Source organism: Daucus carota, chromosome 8, assembly GCF_001625215.2.
Source record: "Daucus carota subsp. sativus chromosome 8, DH1 v3.0, whole genome shotgun sequence".
NCBI lineage: Eukaryota > Viridiplantae > Streptophyta > Magnoliopsida > Apiales > Apiaceae > Daucus > Daucus carota.
Genome location: NC_030388.2, coordinates 8868277 through 8874579, shown reverse-complemented (window position 1 = coordinate 8874579; position 6303 = coordinate 8868277). Strand labels below are relative to the sequence as shown.

Below are 6303 nucleotides of genomic sequence, written 5' to 3'. Positions count from 1 at the left end.
TTATAATGATAATAATTATACCTTGCAATTAAATATAACAATCAAAATTATATATTAAGTTTATTAATATTATTAATATTATTTTTATTATTTATTAACAATAACAATGATAAGAATAATAAAAACAAAATTAATATTTGTTTTGTTTTTCTCCGGAATTTGAGCTCGGCAGTCCCTGCTGCCAGCCCCTCCTTCCGGCAGCTCCTCTTGCCGGAAACAATCAACAGACCCTGCTATCTCTCTCTCTCTCTTCGTGCAGCAGGCCAACAAAACTCACCCCCTTTCCTCTGTTCACCTCCACCCGTGGCAGTGCTGTAGCCTACCACCGCGGCCTCCGAGGCGCCTCCGGCCGGCAAGGAGGCGACTGTCGCCGCCGTGCCTGGACGCCGAAGCTTCACCTCCGACCCTTCAATCAACACCCACCATCTCCTTTTTCCATTCGAACCAACAGCCCTCGACCGGCATCCAACACCCAACTCCGAACTCTTCTTTTTCTCCTTATACCTCCGATTACTCAACACCCAACCACCGCAATTGACCCGCCGTCGCCTGCCTTATTTCTCCGATCGGCGGCAGACTCGCCGCCTCACCAACCCCCAAACTCCGATCGAACCAAACAATTCAAAGCACAACATCATGGCACACACACATATGCGGATAAAACATATATGAACATCAAGTCTGTTAATTAGATGTACCTGCTTGATCAAAGCTTGATCGAAACTCTCGACAGCCTCTCACTTGATTAATCTGGTTTGCCTAAATTCTCTAACCCTAAATTTTTGTTTTTTATACCCTCAGTCTTTGATCGCGTCAGAGGAGACGCACCTACTGGTTTCAGCCACTCACCTGCTTGGGTTTTAATTCTTAAAAGCTATTTATAAAAACTTACACCCCAATTTAATCAAAAGTCAATAAAATAATTTATGGGGATCCAAAATATATCTCAAAAATGAAAACAAAATATACTACAAATCCCGGAAAATCCCGAATGGTTAAAATATGTAAAAGGTTTTGTTTTAAATCATTTGAAAATTTTACATTTAATTGCCCATAATTTTTTTTAAATTGCAAATAATTAAATTAATCATTTGCGAGACCTTTGAATATTTTTAAATCAGTCAAAATATTAAAATACCAAAACTGAAATATTTCGGTAGTTTTCGTTTGAATATAATATTGGTGCAATTAAATGAAGATTTTGATTTTTAAAACTAAAAACAATTTTTAATAAAGACTGTATAATAAATCTAAATTCTAACTTATACGCTCGGATAAAATTAAACAATTAAAATTACACATAGATATGCTCACTAATTAAATCAGATAGTTCACATAAGTTCACATATATTGCAAGAAATATTTTCGATTCATTATAAACTAAATTAAATCTAGATTGTCACAAGTTCAGATTATTATAAAATAATCCAAGTCATAATTTATATCAATTCACATGATCAGACAGGTGCTATTAATCACATAAAAACATAATTTATGCTGAATAAATTTGTAAATTGTGACAGCCCGAGAATCCGGGGGTCTGGATTCTGACGTCACCACACAAAATCATTCTAAAACACTTTTGAAAACCTGTATTTTTGAAAAAGGTAATAAAATCAAAGGATTTAAAACCTGAAAACTTTAGTAAAAGATTTAAAAAAAAACACTTTAACCCCCTAAAAACAGGATCGCATCCAGGTTACAGTATTGAAATTAGAATCAACCACTATTAATAAACATTATCTTACAAACTCAGATCATCTTCGATAAGAAGAATCACTGCCAGTCTACCTCAATTATGACTTACAACTGAATCTCAATAATACAACTCTATCTAGAACCAACCTTGTCAATCTCCCTGAACATTCCACTTGTCCTCTGGATATTCTATAACTCCTACTCCTCGCTTATCCTTAGCCATACTCGCAATCTCAATCAAGCAATTCATCTCTAAGCTTTTCTGAAATGGTTAAAAAGGAATAGCAAGGGTGAGCAACAATGCTCAGCAAGTGTATATAAGCAACAATAGTCCTGAAATATTTTATCAGGGTTCACAAGTTCAGGATATGCAATTGAAAATTTCACAATTCTTATCAGCAATTGAAATCAGAATTCAAACTTACAGAAGAATTGTCGAATTGGATTCATCACATTTTTACTTAAAAACCAAAGGTTAGGCTGCTGATCAGTCACGCACTAACCCCGAACATGGCACACAGCCCTGTTCTCTATACTGGATCCAAGGCACACATTGGCCTATAATTGACCACGAATCTGGTCTGACCACGAATCTGGTCCACATATTTTATAAAAACTAATCCAATTCTAACAATTGAAATCAATAGACAATTCAATCAACAGAACAGAATCATAATCATTATCAGCAACAGAAATATTCCAAATCAACTTTTGAGGATCAACATTTCATAAACCACAGTCTGTCTTTTGATAAATCATAGTTCAGGAAATTCCTAACTATTCAGTATCCTCCATTATCGGCTAAGCAACTGAATTTAGCCTGCTAAACCAGCATGACAATGGCGGGTTGAATAATCAAGAAGATCCCAACTCATTCTAGGTTCTAACTATCACTGAGCAACCCATGCTTCAATGACGGTCTGAACTTCGAACTAATTTAAAAAGCTGATACTGTTAAAATCTTGAGGATGGGAAAGAATGGATCAGAATACTTGTAATAGAAATTGAGAGTATTTGGGTGTTTGGCTTTTCAAAGACTTGAAAGTAGAAGACAATCATGGGTTTCATTCTCAAAAATAAGAGTTTGTTTGAGAAGGGTCTCAGCATAAACAATATCATAATCTTGACAAAATAATCAGAACATGCAATATATATATGAGGAAGGATTCAGGAAAACTTGCCTTAAATCCGATTCCAGTCTCATATCTCAATCTCATCTTTCCACTTTCACACTCTATGCATATCATAGTCTCTAGACCATCTTTGGCTATACTCTATTCGCCACACTGCTTCGTTTACTCGAATCGTTCCTTATTCGCTTTGTAACATCGTTTGACCTTCTGAACGTCTTCGATCGTATCCGTCTCGTCCAAACCCTTTACGAGGATAAGATACTACCATTATCACTAAATAATCTATTGATTCTTATTTCTACTTATCAACTCGGTAGCATAACCTATCGCATACACATATCATGTATATCGATACCCACTTATATAACTCTTTAAACTCATCAAATATCACTTACACATAATCATGCTTTGACTCTACCATATAGTCTAATCATATTTCACATAACATATTATCAATTAAATATCATATACATCTTATCGAAAATCCGACATCGTCTCGTCTATTTATTAGACTATCCACCTGTTATCCTATCTCAATCAACAATCAACCAACCAAATCCAATCACTATAATCCATATGCTTTTATCCGTCATCTATCAAGACACGACACTATGTCATTTAATCATTTATCACATGTATGTAATACTAGAACAATCAGATAGTCCATGCAATTATCATTTAATAGCAATTAGATCACATATAATCATATTCTATACATTTAACAACAATTATTCACATTCTATACTCCACCATATTATTATGTCACATTAAAATAGACTTTATAAGCTTCAACCTCTTTTTCGTTTTACTCCATTCTGAATTACGAGTCAAAAGTTATGACCAAAACCGTTTTCTAACTCCTTTATCGGCACATAACACATCAAACAGATAGCAGACAACACATTACACATAAGGTTTCCCACCCCAATTGATACTAAATCAAGTCTTGGGTTAAAAATGATTTTTCGGGAATTTTCTGGAATTTCTAGACATTTTTCGGAATTAAAACAGGTAAAAGAATCCGTTTTTGAGTAAATACTCAAGTCCGATTGCCCAAGATCGGGTCCGAAATCATTTGAAATCAATTAACGAGCCTTGAACATATTTTAGAAAAATAATTCAAAGCTCGAAACTACTTTCCAGAATTTTTAAATCAAAAGGAACAATTAAATCCAATTAATTAATCAATTAAAATCAATTAATAATTAACTAAATTAATTAATCAATTAATATTTAAATTAATTGACCAATTAAAATAATTAATTACTAATTAAAATTAATTAAGAAACTAATTTAGATTTATTTTTGAATAAAGAAATAATTAAGAACTATTTTTGAAATTTAAAATAATTAAATAAAACAATTTTAGAAACTTAAATCAGAAAGGTTTAAAGTGTAAAGTTTTGAAAGTTTTCGGCCAGGGTCAAAACTGTAACTTTCAGAAGTTACAGGGGCTGTTTTGCAAGATTCAAAACTTGGGTACAACAACTTCACCACCTTCATAACTTCGGGTACTAAACTGTAATTTTCACCGCCGGCGGCCTCTGACTTGCCGGAGACGGTGCTGCAGCGTCCGGAAGCGCACCAAAGCTTCCAGATCACTCATACACACTCCTAGCATCGTATACACATACTCAGAATCATCAGAGGCCGTAGGAATTGGCCGGAAAATGGAGCAAAAGCTCCGCCGGCGGCGGCTTTCTTGAAGCTTCCGGCGAAGCCGACTCCGGCGTCCCCCACTCAAACCAACACCACCACCGGATTCCTCTCTTCACACTCTTTCTAATGGTATAAGCCATGCACACCCAGAATCAACAGAAAGGAAACCCCCAAATTTCAATTGAAAAGCTTCAAGAACATTCAAGAACACATCTCAAGAATCAAACCCTTATTTCTATATGTTACGGAAGTCAAAAATCGACTTATAATATATGAAAACGAATGGCAGGAGATGCTCTACAACATGGAATCATCAAATCAATCAAACAATCACGTTTGCAAAAATTCATATTTAAAATCCATATAATTCGAATTTTCGAAAATTAATAATAATTTACCCGTGAAATCTGCATTGATACGGTTGTTAAAAATAGATTCTACGCGTCGAGAGCTTCGTTTTGACTATTTATACGCCTCCATCGGATTCCAATAACGCCTTCAAATCCTCGTTTGAATATGAAGAACACGAAGAACACCCGTTCGTCTTCTCTCGGTATTCGTGCAGAGAAACTGACGAAATGATTGTACGTGCGAAATAAACTGGTAAAGGATATTTATAGAGGAAGATAAGAGAATATTCCTTGAATATGCTTTGGAATATTCCTGGAATATGCTTCACGCACTACGAGACAACCAGATAATTATTAACTTTAAAAATATTAATAAAACCATACCGGATCATTTACGGGGCAAACCGTACTCCGGATTGAAAAAGTTAAAACACGAATAATGCTCAGAATGTCCCAAATAGCTTAATGGCGAAATTTTCCCGAACGCCCACGGGGTTCAAAATGTTAAATAACTATTTAAATATAATTAATAATCAAACGAGATTAAATCCGTAAATCGATTATAAAATCACATAGCAATCCAATAATCGATATGAACATATCCAATTAAACTATATTTTATTCTGATCATATAGAAATTGAAATATCTCAAATCCGAACACATATGAGCAGTCAATTCAATAAACCAGATAACACAAGTCTCACAAATATTCATATAAATATCACATATGATTTATAAATTATCTAGAAATTACCCAAATGTTCCATATTTTATTCTGAGAATATGAAAATTGAAAACTCGTGATTGCAACTTATATAAGCAATCAAAATAGAAAACTAGTTATCAAATAATTTACCAAATATTCAAATAATATTCGTAAATAACCATAACTGGTTACACGACCATTACACACGTAACACTTAATCATGTAATACATATATTCACATATCAACCATCTAACTTTTACATGACAAACCTCTGTATTTTCAGAAATAATATTTGAAATAAGTTTTGAAAGGATATTCATATATCCATATATAAATCATTTGAAAATATCTAAATAACACATGACTGATTCTGATAATAATTAAACTTACAGTTCTGGCACATATAAATAACATTTACAGAAAATCAATATACACCAAATTCATGCAATATTTACATTTAATTATTATAACTAATTAAACTCACAATTCACATGCAGCATTTAGCCATGTAACAATTATACTCACATAACAATCTTTTAAATCTTTAAAATCAATTATATAATTTTGAAAAGACAACCCTGTATTGATAAAACAATAACCCGGAATTTAAATATACAATTTTGAAAACACATTAAACTAGAATAACATATTAAACTTTATTCCTCTCTTTCTAAGAAAATTACTTTTATAAAGATAAACATTTTTTTTTTTGAAAAATCCGGGTCGCTAAAATAAACGAAATCACAACAGAAGAA

At 33.3% G+C, this 6303-nt stretch overlaps 1 long non-coding RNA gene across 1 annotated transcript; it reads right to left on the bottom strand.

Moving 5' to 3' along the window:
- Positions 1-1693: 1693 nt before the first annotated feature.
- LOC135148227 (uncharacterized) lies at positions 1694-5180 on the bottom strand. The gene is made up of 3 exons (XR_010286156.1): positions 4889-5180; positions 2880-3074; positions 1694-1960 (listed from the first exon to the last, which is right to left on the bottom strand). It is a non-coding gene; the product is annotated as an uncharacterized LOC135148227 (long non-coding RNA).
- Between the last annotated feature and the right edge of the window lie 1123 nt (positions 5181-6303).